At 45.2% G+C, this 17,069-nt stretch overlaps 1 long non-coding RNA gene across 1 annotated transcript in view; it reads left to right on the top strand.

Annotated features, from left to right (window-relative positions):
* The first annotated feature begins 1,837 nt into the window (after window positions 1-1,837).
* The window catches only part of LOC135375638 (uncharacterized), a 97,313-nt gene continuing 82,081 nt past the window's right edge, over window positions 1,838-17,069 (top strand). The window contains exon 1 of the long non-coding RNA XR_010417309.1: window positions 1,838-1,980. This is a non-coding gene — a long non-coding RNA (uncharacterized LOC135375638). The remainder of the gene's footprint in view (window positions 1,981-17,069) is intronic.

Genomic DNA, 17,069 nt, shown 5'->3' with positions numbered 1-17,069 from the left:
AATAAAAAATGTATGAAAAATAATAACAACTGCGCTAAGTATTCCGGCAACAAAAGACATTCATAAGGTCATGCTCATCAACGGTAAAAGATCTCATAAACTGTCCATAATCTTTTAAATGCCTCTCTCCCATATCTGTAATATTCTTGAGCTTTAATTCCTCCTAAAACAACCGCTCATAACCATCGTGTTGGTAGACACACCCTTCATGGAGGACATTACGTTTATATTTTTCACGAATGGCCGTTAGAATTGTAATATCATACACTTGACAAACTGCACACATATGAAAATGTGTACTATAATACGCAATAATTAAGCTAGAAGGGAAAATGATTATATATTACGATATCTTATCCCATATGTGAGCAACACTTACACACAGTCACTGCACGGTGACGGTGAAAGAGACGCGGTTCGAGAGGGTACTTCACGTGATGCCTTCATGGGTTCTTATCGTCTTATCAGTTGTTTTTGCACCTGCGGGCCAGCCAAGGTGACGTTTCCTAGCGAAGACATCATTAAACTTACACTTTATATAACGAACTATGTAAAAAAGACGACGAGAATACTTCCAAATAAAAACAATCGAAAAAATCGGTGGTGTCATTACTACAAAAGTCTATTCCTTGATGTGACACCCAAAAAAGTATAATTCATGAGCGGCATCAGAAATACATTGAGTACTTACATCGGAAAGATACAAGGTCCACTTACTTACCTCACTTCCATTGGAGTTTACTTAGTTCAGGACCTCGGAGAAGATCGTCATGCAGTGTGCGAATGTAGAACTATCACCACTATCTTATCTACCTGTACAGCCGGCTTTGGCAAAGTTGCGGGTTTTCTAGTTGCGTAGCAAGGGTCATTTCTGGGAAGTCCTCCTACGATGATATCATGCTGTCCAATGTCACGTGGTAGAGGTGTGCCCCGTGGGCATTTTTACCGGCGGCGGCGTAGAGCACGTTGAAGGACCGGCGGCGTCAGCGGCGTCAATCGCGTGGGCTGTCAACATGGAGGAAGCAAACACAGGAGCGGCCCTTCCAACTTTTTGCCATTGAGACGGGCGTGCCAGCTTCGCACTGAATTCTGGGATGCTCCTGTCTACCATGTGACCGCTCACGTGACCCCAAGAGCATGCGCAGGCCAGCTGCCAAAGCAGACGACGGGAGTCGTGATTGTCTTGCGGTTCAGATATCTGCATTGTGATGAACGCCGCGCGTCCAGTTTTATTTGTGTGTGTTCGGAAGTTTGCTCGGTTTACCCTTCTACTGCAATACCGGTCACGGTCAGCAGGACAAGCACGTAGGACCAGAAACATCATTCGTGGCAGCGACCTTTGTGTGAAGATGTGGCCACGTTTTGTGTGTTTGTTGCTGAAGTGGTAAAGCATGCGAGTAATCAAACTGGTACAACAATGGAGGAAATCAAATGAATCTTAAGCTGTAGCACAGCGTCCGTTTGTAAGGGAACGATTCAAGATGACTCTCACAGACAAGAGTACGAAACAACCGATCCAGTACGTACTTACCAATGAAATGTTATTCCCGTGACAGAGCTGATTTCTGTTGAACGGCAGCCGCAACCGCGGTTGGAACACGTTAGCAAAACGTTGTTTCCGCAATGGTGCTCACATTTTAAGAGTAAATGTCTTTGGAAAGGCATAAAAGCACAGAAAGGAGCACGAGCAACAAAGCGTTGCTAAATCGAAACTTTAGAGAGGATCACGTGGTGGACAGGAAGTAATGGCGGTTTTGACAGGAGCGACCGCCAGAGGGGTCCCACGGAAATCTGTTCGAAACGACCGCTCCTGTGTTTCCTTCCTCCATGCCTGAGGAGGACTGCCCCTGGCTTCAGTCACTTGCGCGCTGGCTCTCGTGGAGTTAGGACGAGCGGTCGGTCGATCCGCCGTCCCCGCGTTGCTTCAGTTGAGCCTTGGCTGTCGTCGGGATCGGACGTACCATCGTCACAGGGAAAACGGTGAGTGATTTACCATGCTCGATGTTTGCGTGTTGTTTTACCGTGCACGTGTTAAGCCTTTTCTCGCATGTTTGCCGTAACGGATAGGCCTTATTCCCTGTACGCGCATGTTTAGACTTGTTTAGCAGTGACCCGTACCATACCAAGCTTTTTCTCTGTGTTGACGCATGTTTAGCGTTGCGAGCCTAGTATTTTGTGGTTGTCGTCTTGTGTTAGCCGCGTAGTGTTATGCGGTGACGCTGTGGTTAGGCCTAACTGGTCGCCTGAAGCCTTTTCCCCAATGGGTTGTTTTTTTTTCATGCTGTCGGACGTTTAGCAGTAGCGGTTACGCCTTTTCCCCGTCCTCTGGCATGCCTAGACTTGTTGCACAGTATTGCAATTTTACCTGCCACTACCCAGTCAACACCGACTGTTGGTGGAACGTAGAATCTACGGTGTCTAATGTTGAACAATGTAGAATGATAACGGTGAACCAATGCTGTTCCATGTACCTGGTCAATGGTTGATTGTGAACGTAATGAAAAACGTTGATTTTTCATGAGAGAATCAATTGTAGCTATACGCAGCAGATAGTTGCGTTGGTTCTACATTGTACCTTCAACATATTGTCATCCTTTACGGAAATGGAAACCCGTTGTTTCTATAGCGCGCACCCAATTGTTTCACTGTATTTTATTTTTACGTTCAATTGTGCCGTTCGCATGTAGAGTAAGGCCCGTATGACATGGTATTTAAATCACACATGCTGCCATTACTAATAATATTTATTTTATACCCTCATAGCATTACACTTTTTTACCCATATTGTAAACGACTCATCAAGAATCGCGCGTATGCCCAATAACAAAGACAAAAAAAAAACATTTTACCTTTTCCACGCCATTATAATGATCGGTCCCGGAGATTGAGGGGTATAACAAGAAATCAATTTCCCAACAAGCACGAGCCGAGCGCAACTACGTCTGCCTCATCGCCATCGACATTCTCCAACCGCCGTTTCAAATAGTCGGGGCTGACGAGTGTCGAGGCGCGCCGTCGTGGGAGTTCGGTAGGATGGAGATTCATTTTGTGGCAGGGAAAGGTCTTACACTGTTAGAAAAAAAGGTATTAATAAGGTATAATAATGTGCTCTTATACCTCTTTTATACCTTCTGCTTCAGATATATACTTTTGGAGGGTATAGAAGAGGTACAAATTTCTTATTTATACCTCCAGCCCTTCTCAAGGGTACGAAAGAGGTATAAAGGAGGGCTAACGTACCAGATTTATACCTCATCACCAGGCGTTCATATCCAGTACCAGCAATAGATCACCAGGCTATGCCTTTCACGGATACGATGAGGCTGCTTATACCTCCTGTTTCTTTATACCTTTACTTCCACAACGTCCTGCATCACATCATCATTATTTTTTCTTGAGACGATATCAGCTAAATTAAACGTATATTTAACTAAGACACACACACATCAGTACAGTACTATCTAAATCCACATGGTTAGTTTATGGCTGCATAAAATCTTCATTGCTGGAATGATGTTGAATCTAGATGTCCTCACCCTTAGGGTTGCGTACCAGACGAAAGCTGCTCCACAGTTTGTCAAGTCGCCACCAGTATATCAGTATATGTTGCTCTGTAAATGTCTATCTCGCGATACATCGTGATACACACTTGATGACTGCGCAGAGCGATCTTGCTCCTTGAAAATTTTCGTTAGATTTCAACTCCACATTTTTTTTATTAGATGCGGAGTGATGTGCACGAGGTTTTCGTCCTACTTCACAACCATATGCGTTTGCGTGTGTTTCGAGTACGTGTGTGTGTGTATGTCAAAAACTTTCCTTTCCTCCAAATGTTATTTTTCTAGTTCCCTCCTCTAAAAATACCTATGCCTAGGTGTGATGTAACACCATGATGGTACTCGTGCAGACCTTCACTGGGGTATAGAGCTATACCCCTAAAGGTATGGCATATAGCCCTTTGTTGAGGACTATTTTTTATACCTGTAAGCGGGGTATAAAATAATATCTAAGAATGGCTAAGTTATTGAGCAGGCGATCTATACCTCTAAAGGTATAGATTTTTCTCTTAGTGTGATATACTCCCCAACACGTGAAATACATAGCAGGCTCTCCTGACTTAAAGGGACCGAAAAGTGAAAAATAACCCCCATATTTTCGCCCACTATCGTGCACAACATCGTTGTTCGATAACGCACAGAAAGCATTACTTCACAATTTGGCATATTTTTTTACGGACAAATATTTTGAAGATTGCCGGAACATGGACGGTGCTGCCAACAAACGGCGAAAAAGAGCAACTTGGGTTTCGGGTCCAGGGCTCCCAGGGATTGGTCAACCCTTACCACGTGAGAGTTAACTTTGTAGAGAACAAAGTTGACGCACATTATCTTACAGCTAAATGCCATTTTAAAAATGACGCTCACTTCCATAGTTTCTACATTGATAAAGCATTAATGAAGCATTCAGCTACTTCGCCGCTACGAGCTACGATCCGCCGCGCAATCTGCAAGGCCGTCTGTGTGTTATCGCGTTTATTGTCTACGTCGTGGGTGGTCATGCTGGTCGCGCGAAGCAGAAAATGGAAGTGAATGACATGTCTGTGGCTGCTGTGTCACGTATTAGAGAGATCTACATACGCCTGTTGTAGTTTTGGTGTTCGAGGATGCAAAAATCATCTTCGTTCACCTTCGACGACGGGCGTGTTGTAGCACAAGATTCCTCAGGGCAGTCCGCGAAAACGAATGTGGTTCGAAGCACTCGGCTACAGCGGTCGTGTCGAGTGTGCTGAGCTCATTTTGCTGCCGATGACTACGATGATGCCGTAGAAGGCCAATTGCGAAGACGTCCGAAGCAAACTGCCGTTCAGTAACCAGCGATTTTGCTTCACCGAGGTGACGAGTTCAACACAACGTCTTAGGTATGTACAGGTGTCACACATGTATAAATTATAATACAGCGACGACGTATTCTACTTAACTTATGTTGTCCTACTTGTCCCGTGCTGAACATTGTCAACATCAACAAATTTAATTTTAGGGGCCTTCCAGAGTGCTTCGTGTGTGTGTGATCCAGACACTCAAGTTGACATGGCAGAAATAGCTGAAAACAAGTACGCAAAGTCCACAGATGGGAGCACTAGATCTTTTATATATCTCAGACTTTGTGATATTTTTGGAGTCTTTGGACAGGTGCAGAACATTAGTATGACGTCAACAGTAGGAGAAGAAACCGATGAGAACTACTAGATTCTTTGAAGGGTAGTGGAATACTTCCCGTTGGGGTAGACTAAGGAACACTAATTAATTTTCTAGAGGTGCATCCTCTACACTTGAATTCCCAGTGAAACAGCAGAAGTTAGTTGTCTTTGAAGCCCCACTACTGGAATTTTTCAAAGTGTGTCACAGCTGCAGTGAGCCATGCAAGGTTACCACATTATATTGGTCCTAAATTTGTCCCTCTATCTCGGACACAACTGTCATTTCTCTTGATTGCTCTCCCCATGCTGCCTTCTGAGAGATGAATGTGGTTCTCCATGCATTTCATTGGCACTGCCTTCTTCTACTCATGCTTTCAGTTTCTTGTTGTGTTGAATAAACCTTCAATTGAGAGTTTGCAGCCATCACGCTTGTCTACTGTGTTTGCCCCTCATCTATATTCAGGTGCTATATCGGTATAGCACATTAGCATGCCAACAAACTACGTGCAACCAGACTTGTGCCCGTTACCAAAAAATATGAACTAAATACCGTTACCCGTTACTTCAGAAAAAAGTAACTAAATACGTTCCTCGTTACCAACATACAAAAGTAACGAATTCTCGTTACTCACAGGTAACGAGTTACTTTTACGTTACCGCCGCATATAGTTAAAGGAGCCAACAAACATGCCGTCACTTGCCTTCAGCTCATTATTAATGAGAAATTGCACTTCACAAGAAGCTGATACTCGAAATTTACATCGGTGATCTTCGTTCTCTTTCGTGTGAAGGCATCTGCAGCCGAAGTGGGGGTGATCGGAGGTTATGAAAACACGAGAAAAGACACCGGTTTTCGTGCCACCGATCACCAACGGTTCCCAAAAACAGACGAGGGGCTGCGTCATAATTTAGGGTGCTGAGAAGCTTTGTAAAGACAAGAAAAGGCTAGAAGTCGAAACGTGTTTTTTGTAGCCATAGCAGAATTGGTGCCCATTCTTGGGAAGGAGTGATGGTCGGAGATTAAGGAAACAAGAGAAAAGACAAGGGCCTTCTTTTAAGACGATTCAGCACGTCAACAACATATCCAGCGAGGGACTGCACTAATACTTTGCGTCACACCTGGTCTGCACGCATTGCGCCACACGGAGTGCCGAAAGGTGCTCCCCCGCGCAGAAGAAAAGGAACGAGTAACGTCAGTAACGAGTTACCAATTTTTGTAACTGATTCCGTTACTATTACTATTTTTTAAAAAGTAACTGAATCGTTACTTCGTTACCAAAAAAAGTAACCCTTACCAAGTAACGAGTTACTTGTAACGAGTTAGGCACAACTCTGCGTGCAACCTTCATTGTACATTGCTTTTGTCTCACTTAGCACACGTGAAGAAAGGTTCTCATCTTCATCAAGATGACAGGTCATTGTTTGATCTGCAGCATTATTGTTCCTGTAATCTTTTCATCAACACAGAATACGAAAGTGCACAAATGGTAAAATACAGGGTGTTCAAAATTAAGCTTTCATGAGCGCTACGCAAACACAGCGGTGACAGGAAACCGGATGATAACTTTACGCTACTTGTGTAAGAAACAGGTGCTGCTAATTATGTAGCACCTGTTTCTTACTCAAGGAACAGAAAAAGTGGCACCAGTTTTCTTTTGTTCGCCTATTTATAAAGTGCTAGTGAAAGCTTAATTTTGAACACCCTGTACAACTTTCTTGTTAAAAGGGAAAGACAAAACTGTTTATACTGTTTATTTTGTTTCAGGTTTTACAACTCTATCAAGCATGTCAAAACATCAGAGGGCCATAAGTCCTGCTCTGTTTTCGAAATCCCCGAAAAAAAAAAAGGCTATAGTTTGAGATGTGACAAAATGTTGCTTCTGCTCTTACATTATATTTCAATTAAATGTTACGATGCGTTTGTCGTGTACACTGAAGCCAGTTTCAATTTGCAGGGCTGTCAAAATTACTTTAGAAAAAGTACATCTCAATTACAGTAATAGATAACTTACACAATAAATTATTTAGCCATTTGCAGTATTATTGCCCACACCAATGCTGCATGGTTAGCGTTGAACCCAGATTAAGGGTTGCAGTACTTGAAGTCAGCCCTGAAGTCCTTCTTTACGAATGTTAGTTGGTGATATGATAATGAATCAGTTACAAGTACTTCTTTTAGTAAAACACAGTTAATTAAGTGTTAAATCCCAATCTTGGTTCAAATATTAATTGGCATTTGGAAATCAGGTCAATAAGAAGTATATTAAAGGGTTATGAACACAGTTCACCTGAGTGACACTGATGAAAATTATTTTATTTACTCCTCATATATACAAGACATGAGTATAATCTAGATATGCTCCCAGGTTACTTAACCCTCCAGGAACAAGCTAATAATCATAATATGATGCGGCTGCAAAGAAAAAGCAATCAGAAGAACTTGCAGCAAGCAAGAAATGAAAATTTGCTGACATCAGTATATAGTACAGATGAAAGATGCTCACTATGTCTCATGTTCAATATATACATTTCTACAAGTCCGCACACTGATGGGGAAATCGTCCCTAATAGCATGCACGACGCAGGCAGGAAGAATACTTTCTATTGTAGTTTCTCAGAGCACCCCATATCCTCCTTTTAAATAGCCGACAGGTGATATGACGGAATTAGCGACCGGAAGAGCGCGTATTACATGCGTCCTCGACAGATGGCGCGGGGTGATGCAATTGTTGACAGACTGCTCCGTTTCCTACTAGGTCCCTGGACATGCAACCATGGAAACTTCGATTACAGAGAAACTTCAGAGATTTCAGCGGAGTTCTTTGATATTTGAACGTTTAAGGTCCTCGCTGAACAGAAAGTTTCGATGGGCTTATATTCGCTTTTCGGTCCCTTTAACCTTGGTCAATCTCGAGGGGTGCATATTCTACATGAACTAATCGCTCCGCAACCCATCAAATACGTAAAAGGCTCCCGTAACGTAACCTTGGTCGGTCTCGAAAGGTGCATATTCTACATAAACTGATACACTCCCGAACAATTGAAATACAAAGCAGGCTCTCCTGACTTAACCTTGGTCAATCCCGAGGGGTGCATATTCTACATGAACTGACCCGCTCCACACACCATCAAAGACGATGTCACGTAATAGACTTTACCAGATGTTTTATTTTGACCACCTCAGCCTTTAGTAGCTCGCACAATAATGATCATCATATACTCTTCATCGTCTTCCTTCCTCCTCCTCCTTCCCCTTCGTCGTCCTTCTTCACACCGGGCCCCAATGCTGTCACAGACGTAAAAGGCTCCCCTAACATAACCTTGGTCAGTCTCAACGGGTGCATATTCTACATAAACTGATACACTCCCCAACAATTGAAATACAAAGCAGGCTCTCCTGACTTAACCTTGGTCAGTCCCGAGGGGTGCATATTCTACATGAACATACCGGTCCGACACCCATCAAATACGTAAAAGGCTCCCCTGTGGGGAGCCTTTTGCAAAAGTGCTGCAAAAGTTTAAATATTTTTATTAGTGGCCAATGTATAAATAAAGCAGCTGGAAAGCAAGAAGCAAGTAAAACGGTGACCTTATGTTCGCCTTGAAAGTTACGAGCGTAAGCGTTTGTCCGGTGAGCTTTTGTCTGTGTCCAGGGAGATACACGGTATGAGCGGTGCAGTCCCTTGAGAAAGTTGCCTTATTTCAGGGAAGGAATCTGACCCAAACGCATTGTGTCACCAAAATAGTTGTTCTTAGGCCAAACTCCAAAGCGCGTTGTCCTCTCCTCTAGCATTACATGATAACTCATTGCAGTTATGCTCCCACATTTAACCGAACCTGAAAACCATAAACTCCCAATTTAAAATTGTCCCAGCATTTTCTTCCACGTTGATATGTTATCTCTCGTTGCACCACAAGGGAGACCGTTAATTTGTCTGCCTACACTCTTAGAAAAATGGGTGGATCAGTTACACCTGTTAATGGTTGTCACTATATGTTGTGCCTAAAAGGTTGCGAAGTTCTATCTGCTACCTCACTCTCAAAACAGAACTTCAACGCGTAGCACGTTTTCCCGCTTCTGATTCGGTCAGCCACGGGGGCGTACGCCTTTCTGTAGCAATTTGGATAAATGATGATTTCATTTACCACCACTTTTTACACCCTTTATTAGACGCCATGTTGACGTCGGTGTCAACTATAGAAGTTACCCCCTTTTCACACCCTTCTTTCTTTCTTCTCCCTGATTTGAATGGGGAATGCATCGGAAAGTAAAACAACAGGAAACGAGAAACCGCAGTTATGAGGTTACCGCGTAGTTGTGCACGGCGTCGCCTTCTTCTTCTTCTTCTTTTTCGTCTTTCTCCGCAGTGGCGCATAGCACGGGGCAATTGGCCACGGATCGTGACATGGGGGCCCAGTTAATGACGGTTACGTGAAGCGATGAGAGGATGAGATGAATGAAATGACTGAATAAAAGATGAGCGGGGGAATGGAATGACGACCTGACAATCTACCAAAAGACAGAATGGAAGATGCCGACAATGGAACATCGCTTCGTATTTTACACTTTGTTATCCTTGTTTCTTTCTACTTCTTCTTCTTCTCCTTGGAATACGTAGTAAACAACACGCGTCTTTTTTTCTTCTTTCTGATATAACATGCTGTGTTTCAACCTTTTTTTTTTTTGTTCTAATAAATACATCCCCTTGTACTGCTCGCGACACCGTTGTCTGAAATCTCCAGCCCTTTGGCGGAGCGGTCCCCTATCGGCGGTATCGCGCTCGAAGGAACTATACCAATGCCGACTCCGAGGGGAGGCCGCGCTCAGTCGCCACCTGTCGGTAGAGGTAACCCTCGGATACCTGGGTGTCGTCTGCTAGCAAGAGAGTGAGAGAGAGGTATAGCGGCCTCCCCTGGGAGACTGTATTGGTATAGTTCCTTCGTGTGCGACACCGCCGATAGGGCACCGCTCAGCCACAGGCTGGAGATTTGAGACAACCGTGTCGCGAGCAGCACGTGTTAACTGCGTATTCAGCGAATCAATGCACCACGCAACAATTTCCACGCGCTGTATAATCTGAATCCCTGTCTCGTTCATGGCCATAACCTTGTCATCTTATTTACGGTTCATGTCGAATTTTGTTTTATTTTTGATATCCCACGTGCACATATGGCCGTGAACGCGTGCTTGCAAAGGAAATGCCATGTACAAGGTACTTACTGAAAAGTCAATTCTCGTCGAGGACTTTTCAGAAATCTCATTGATACAGAGATTTATGAAGGACAATGGAATCACGTACACCTGTATAGAATGTCCTATAAAAGTCAGGCAGTTCCGATAGTGTACACACATCTGAAATATCCTTTCTATACAGGTAAGCACTACTTTGAGAGATAACCGCTCTTTATTACTTCCTGTACTGTACTAGCATGGTTCTCTGTTTGCAGTGCTTTGCGTTGGCTATTATGTGGTGTAATGCAATTGAATACATCTAATCACTTCATAACCACGGCTCCTTTGGCAGTTCTAACCATACCACGTTTGTGATATGATAAGACGTCGGTCTGTTCCTCCCTCAAAATATCTCGACTCAAAGATGACTGAAAAACGAGGGCGTTGGAAAAAAAGACTCCTGTAACCGTGTATTCACACGAGCGACATCCTCACGGAATATTCTAGTGGAAGAAAAAGCGAAAACACTGCTCACAGAGCCGAATTTCCGTCCGTGTTGAGCATTCACACGGTGCGGAATATATCGGGAGTGGCGTAGTGCGCGTTTAGCAGACGACACCATCAGCGTGTTTAGCAGACGACACCATCAGCGTGTTTAGCAGACAACACCATCAGCGTGTTTAGCAGACGACACCATCAGCGTGTTTAGCAGACAACACCATCAGCGCGTTTAGCAGACGACACCATCAGCGTGTTTAGCAGACGACACCATCAGCGTGTTTAGCAGACGACACCATCAGCGTGTTTGCCTGTCGTCTGCTACGGAATATCTTGTGACTGCGTAGCAGGATATTCCCCACGGTTAGCAGTGTACGTGAAGGCACGACGTTGAGCACTCGCGCTCACGCGGCACCAGAAAGCTACGACAGTTTTTGCATCTTCCGCTTCGGGGGAATGTCGCTCGTGTGAATACACGGTAATAGTATCCATTTATCGTCAGAAAAGCGTATTTTCAGCGTCAACGTCAAAGTTTTAGAAGCCTAACCTTAAATGCTAAACTCGCAACTCATTTTTCACACGAGACAGTTCATGTTCTGAGGCTGGAACACATGTCTAGAAGGACAAACACAAACGTGTTCATCATTTCTTTAATCATTTTTCACTTTCACACGGAGGAAGCGAGGTTTCTACCGAAACTATTTCTGAGGACTTCAAACAAACGAGCTCTTTTATTCTCTTTCTCCAGGAAAGTTTCAACTATCTCTTCGTGGACACAATGACGCCTCTACGTTTCGCTGTTGTCTTCGTCCTCCTCTTTGGTAATACTAATATAGGATCTAATATAGGATGTTGTGAAAGTTTGATCAAACCAAAAGTTCCACTTCGAGAGCTGCGGTAGTTTGCAACCGACAATTATTCTACCATGTCTACTATGTGGGGATGTCCTAGGATAGTACAAGAACCAGTAATTTATCCAGACCCTCTGCACCCCCCTAAAACTCCCCAAATGTTCTGTGACGCCCCCTACATTTTCGACGTGTGTATCCCCTACAGAGGGTGCCCTTAGGATTCTGGTTTAGATACATCACAGCGATGATATGTTATAGCGGGTCCGAACTACGGTTTTTGTCCCCGTCTTTTACCCCTAGCGGATCGCTCCAGGATAATTCAGCTTTAGTTAGGTTGAAAAGTATGGCGAACTGACTGAAAAACACCGATATACACCCCCCCCCCCCTATCCTTTCCTTTTTCCTTGAACATGTCCTTCGCCCTAAGACAGCAGAAAGTTTTCTACACGAAGGCTTTCCTCGTCATTCGGTAACACGTTTAGAGAGATGAGGTAGTCACGTGAACAGGTGCCCAGGACGCGTAACAAGCTGTCGAAAGCGCCTGACGCAACAGCTCACCTGGTGCGAGCCAAGTTGCGGGGAACTTGAGAGTACGAGAAACTCAAAAATTTCCCTTTCTTTTTAAGGTGTATTTGTCGCCAGTGAAGCTGCACCTGAAGGACACGAGCTTGAACGTAAGGACCTTTGGAATTATTAACGATGTTACCGTATAGCCATCATTGTGAGGACGTTTCCCTTTGCAGGTCGTGACGGTGACTTCGGTGTCTGCGCTTGTGTTCAGGGTAAAACATGCCCTAATAACGCCCTTTGCACAAAGTACAGCGGGTGTAACACATGCTTCCTTCTCGGTGGATGAAAAACATGGCTGACCGGCAACCCTTAACAACGAAACGACCAATTGCACGTATATGAAATAAGAGTCCCTGGTATTCTCTTTCACCAACATGATCATGGGTGGCGGGAACTTTTGAGGGCAATAAACTGTACTAAGCAGCAGACGTTGCGGTCGTTTATTTCGATTTCGATTTTCTCTACGACTGCATTTACATTGGATCCCGTGCGCCTGCACGCCGTGCAGCGATAACAACACATGCAGTCTGAAAGCCCAGCTTTACTGCGTAACACTCTCGCCATCAACCATTTTGCCGAACGATACATTTATCGGTTCACAGAAGAGCGGAGCCTTTTTCTAAGGATTATCGTATACATCCAGATTGTCACGGAAAGGGGTTCGCAAATCTCGAAAAAGAACAAATCTACTGGAAAGAGAACAATATCATATTCTGAACAACGATGATCTTGAGCGTACTAAGGGCCAGTTTTCACTTGGCGACACGGCGCATCCGTCGAGACTGACAATGTTAGGTAAGGAGTGTCTTTTATCTATTTCACAAATTGGGGTGTGCGCCGGTTCATGTAGAATATGCAGCCGTGAAGACTGACAAAGGTTAGGTCAGGAAAATCTTCACCTGACCTAACCTTGGTCAGTCTCTACGTGTTCATACCCATACATAAACTGACCCACTCGCCAAAGTGTAAAAAATTCATAAAAGGCAGTCCTGACCTGACCTTGGCCAGTCTCGACGGGTGCATGTTCTACATGAACCGACCGACCCCCAGAGTGTGAAGTACGTAAAACGGTGTAGAGGCCTAAACTTGGTCAGTCTCAACGGGTGCATATCCCACGTGAAGTGACCCACTCTACAACGCATGAAAAATATAGAAGGCTCTCCTAACCTACCCTTGGTCAGTCTAGACGGTTGCATATTCTACGTGAACTGACCATCTCCACGACGTCTGAAATACACAAAAGGGTCTGAAAGGCTCTACACGAACTGACCCACTACCACACGTGTAACTAACGACCCAGCACACCATTAATCAGATTCCTACAGCTTGGGACAAAAGTTTACGGAACACCGGTGTGCAGAATTTCTTCAATGGAGCGACAACCTAGCAGTAACCAGGAGTAGGCACACATACTGAGAGATGGGTGGAATAGCCGGCCACCCGTTTCTTATTCGATCTCTTCGTCATAGCCCACATGGGGCTGCTCCTATGAAGAAATGGGCAGGCGCCATGTTCCGTAAACTTTGGCCATAAGCTGTACAACAACAGAGGATATGAAATGAATCTGCGGCACAGTGCCAGGTCCCGATTCAATATGACTCGAACACACACAGGCGACTAAAATAACTGATTGTGTACTTACGATAAAACGTGTTCCTGTGACAGAGCTGCTTTCTGTTCGGCGAGAGCCGCAGCGGGGACAGAAACACATTACCATACGTCGTTTCTACGAAGGTGCTCACATTTTCCCAATAAATGACTTTCGAAAAGCGAAATCACACGGTGAGCAGCGCGAGAAACAAAGTCTCGCAAAACCGAAACTTTAGAGAGGATCACGTGGTGGACAGGACGTAATGGCGATTTTGACCCGAGCGACCGCTAGAGGGCGGCTATGCCAGTCTGGAAGGAAGAGCCGCTCCTGGTGTTTCCTTCCTCCATGAATACTGCCCCAGCGTGAAAGAGATGTAGACGCCTGAAACTCACCTGGAACTCGAGTCCTGATCGGCGATGATGGAATAGAAGCGTCAGATGTGCTGGAGAGCTCGTGGGTCCAGGAGTAAAGATCCACCAGGACAATCACATGAACAACATCCTAAAGAAGCATTTGGTCCCTCGGATCAATTTCCATTTTCGGTAACGAACCATACGTGTTTCAACGACACTCGGCGCTAGCTCACGAAGCAACGATGGTGCGCGGCTGGAGCAGAGGAAGTCTCAGTGATTTCATCTCGGCACAGAAGTGATCCCCATACAGTCCTCATCTCAATCACTCTTATCTGCGGAGTATAATAAGCAAGGACATGTGGTACTCCTGACTGCAGACTCCTTCGAGTCTCATTCGACGAAGGCGTGGGACAAAATGGATGACTACTACCTGCGACACATACTGTCAACTCCTTCCTGCGTCGTCATCTGCGAGTGCATCCCTAACAGAGGCGATGCAGTTAACAGGTCTGATTTATTTCGAGTAAATGTATTACGTTGAGCTGAAAATATTAGAAAATACGAATTATACAACTGAGGAGTCATTATTGAGGACAATCCGGATACAGCTTCACCACGCGACACACGCAAGGCCAATCACTGCACAGATCTGAGGATAATCCAATAACGTCAAGTAAGAGGGGAGTAGTTGTGGTGTCCAGTTACTTCATCGCATAAAAAGCGTTCCCCCGAGACTGAGGACACCAGCGATAGAACGTCGGACAGCCCCATCGGCGGCTGTATCATTGCACCGTTTCTCAAGAAACCCCTTCTCCTTGCAAGGCGGGACTAGTTGTAACTGCCGTAACGAACGTTTCTCAACTGTACCTGAAGCGTCAGTCACGAGAACATTTATTCATTAATTAAGCCAGCGCTGTCTCATGTAACAAACATCACAACCACATTTAGTCTCTCATACAACACACAACTGCCTCACAGTGATCGCTCCATGGTACCGAACGATTCATAGACGCTGTGTGTGTCGCATAGTCTCTTCCTCCGTTTCTGATATTTGCCTTTCGCCGTATTTCGAGTGATTTCGACGGCAGATATACCACGTCGTTGTTGTCCAAACCAAAACCATGCACCCACATGGTCCCGCGGTCATCCTCGTCGTTCACAGTTGGCTCAGAGAATAGGATAGCTGTGACGTAAGCCCTTTTCAAAGCCAATTATCCAGCAGTCACGTCCTGCTATTTTTGCCCGATAACTCCGCCCCAGTTGAACTGAATACAGTTAGAGGTCGATGTATCTACTCGATAGTAAAGCATCGTGAGAACGTTGTCCTGCAGAGTATTCGCTATTCACGGAAATCATCATGGTCCCTTTAAGTTCATTGATTTTCCCATCACTTTCCCGCTTACCTGGTAGTGACCTGGTGCACCAGTGTCTTGTGGTTCCTAGGAGTGGTGGTCACGCCGACACCACGGATTCAAACTGCTACCGTAAGGCACGCGTTCCTAGATGGTGGTGGTGGTGGTAAAAGGGCTTGCCGTTGTCTCCCTCACATGGTCGCGTTCCTTCCTAGGTGTGATCCTAGGCAGAATATTTCACAGAATTGTGTCACCGGCACCAGGTAACTTCATGCGTCGTCGTCATCGCCTTCAGCTAGGGGAGCACCCGTGACGAACATTTTTAATATAAACGCATCCGCCACACCAGTAAAGTTGAACGACTGGCGCTGAGGTTATGTAACAGTCGCCAAACTCGGATCTCGCGTTTGCGGTGATCGCCGCGGTAACAGTTACAAGCTTGAAGCGAAACTCTCCTAGAAACTCCTCCTAGAAACTTCTCCTCCTCCTTGAAACTCTCCTAGAGAGTGTCGTTATCTAGCTTGTAGGACTGTAACGTAAAGTTAGTGTCTGTCCAAAGGGGACTACCTCCATAGGTAGCTCTCCTGCTTGATGACAATACACAAGCTTGAAGCGTGATGTGGGTAAGCTTACGCTTGTCCCATCCTACAGTTGGCAATACGAGTTCCTCGCCGCCGTATGTCTGCCACCTACAGTCATTCGGGTCGCCATAACTCGCAACACGTTCCGTTTCCTGGGTCAGGAGGTCACAGCTGTATCTCACGCGTGATCGGGGCGGTTTAGCCGTGCCGGCTATCACGGAGCGCTCTCTAGCACTGCAGATCCGGGCTCTCTTTCAGGCGCTTCACAATCCTGATCATCCAGCATGACCACGCCCCCCTCCCTAGACTCCGCCCCCTCTCCCGGCCCCGCCTCCCCTTGGGTGCCGCGCGCCTTCACGCCCGCGTGTTAGCTTAGCTCAGTTCGCCGCGACCAGCCGCGACAAAAATACGTAAACCGAAACCAATTAATTACTGCAACAAATGACCCGCTTCGGTGGCAGATTTTTCTCTGAAAGGTGTCCACTGAAGGTCCCAAAAGGGGTAGTACCCATTTTAATACCGACAGCGCCCTGCTTTAGAAGTTACGCTTTTTTACGAAACTCATTTGCATTTTTATTTAAATAATGAGCGCCTCCCGCTCATTCACGCGGTGCGCATCTTGTAGGCGGTATTGGACAGATACTTGTAAAAAAGAAAGTTATTCGATTGGTGCACCGGTTCGCGAATTATTTAGCACGGGGATTTAACTGAAACACCCTGTATAGTAAACTATGTCGTACTTCTATACTATACTACCCTACCAGTTAAGCGACGATTTATGATTTACGTACTTCTTGCACTTAGTGGTGTAACTCTATTCCTTCAGTGCTACTCTAAACCCACATTCCCACACCAGGAGGTGACACTTACTCGCACGACAAACAAAGGCGCGGTGAAAGATAA

This window comes from Ornithodoros turicata, unplaced genomic scaffold (genome assembly GCF_037126465.1).
Source record: "Ornithodoros turicata isolate Travis unplaced genomic scaffold, ASM3712646v1 ctg00000911.1, whole genome shotgun sequence".
In the NCBI taxonomy this organism is placed as follows: domain Eukaryota; kingdom Metazoa; phylum Arthropoda; class Arachnida; order Ixodida; family Argasidae; genus Ornithodoros; species Ornithodoros turicata.
The sequence above is the reverse complement of the archived record's forward strand: the minus strand, read 5'-3'. Positions and strand labels throughout refer to the sequence as shown.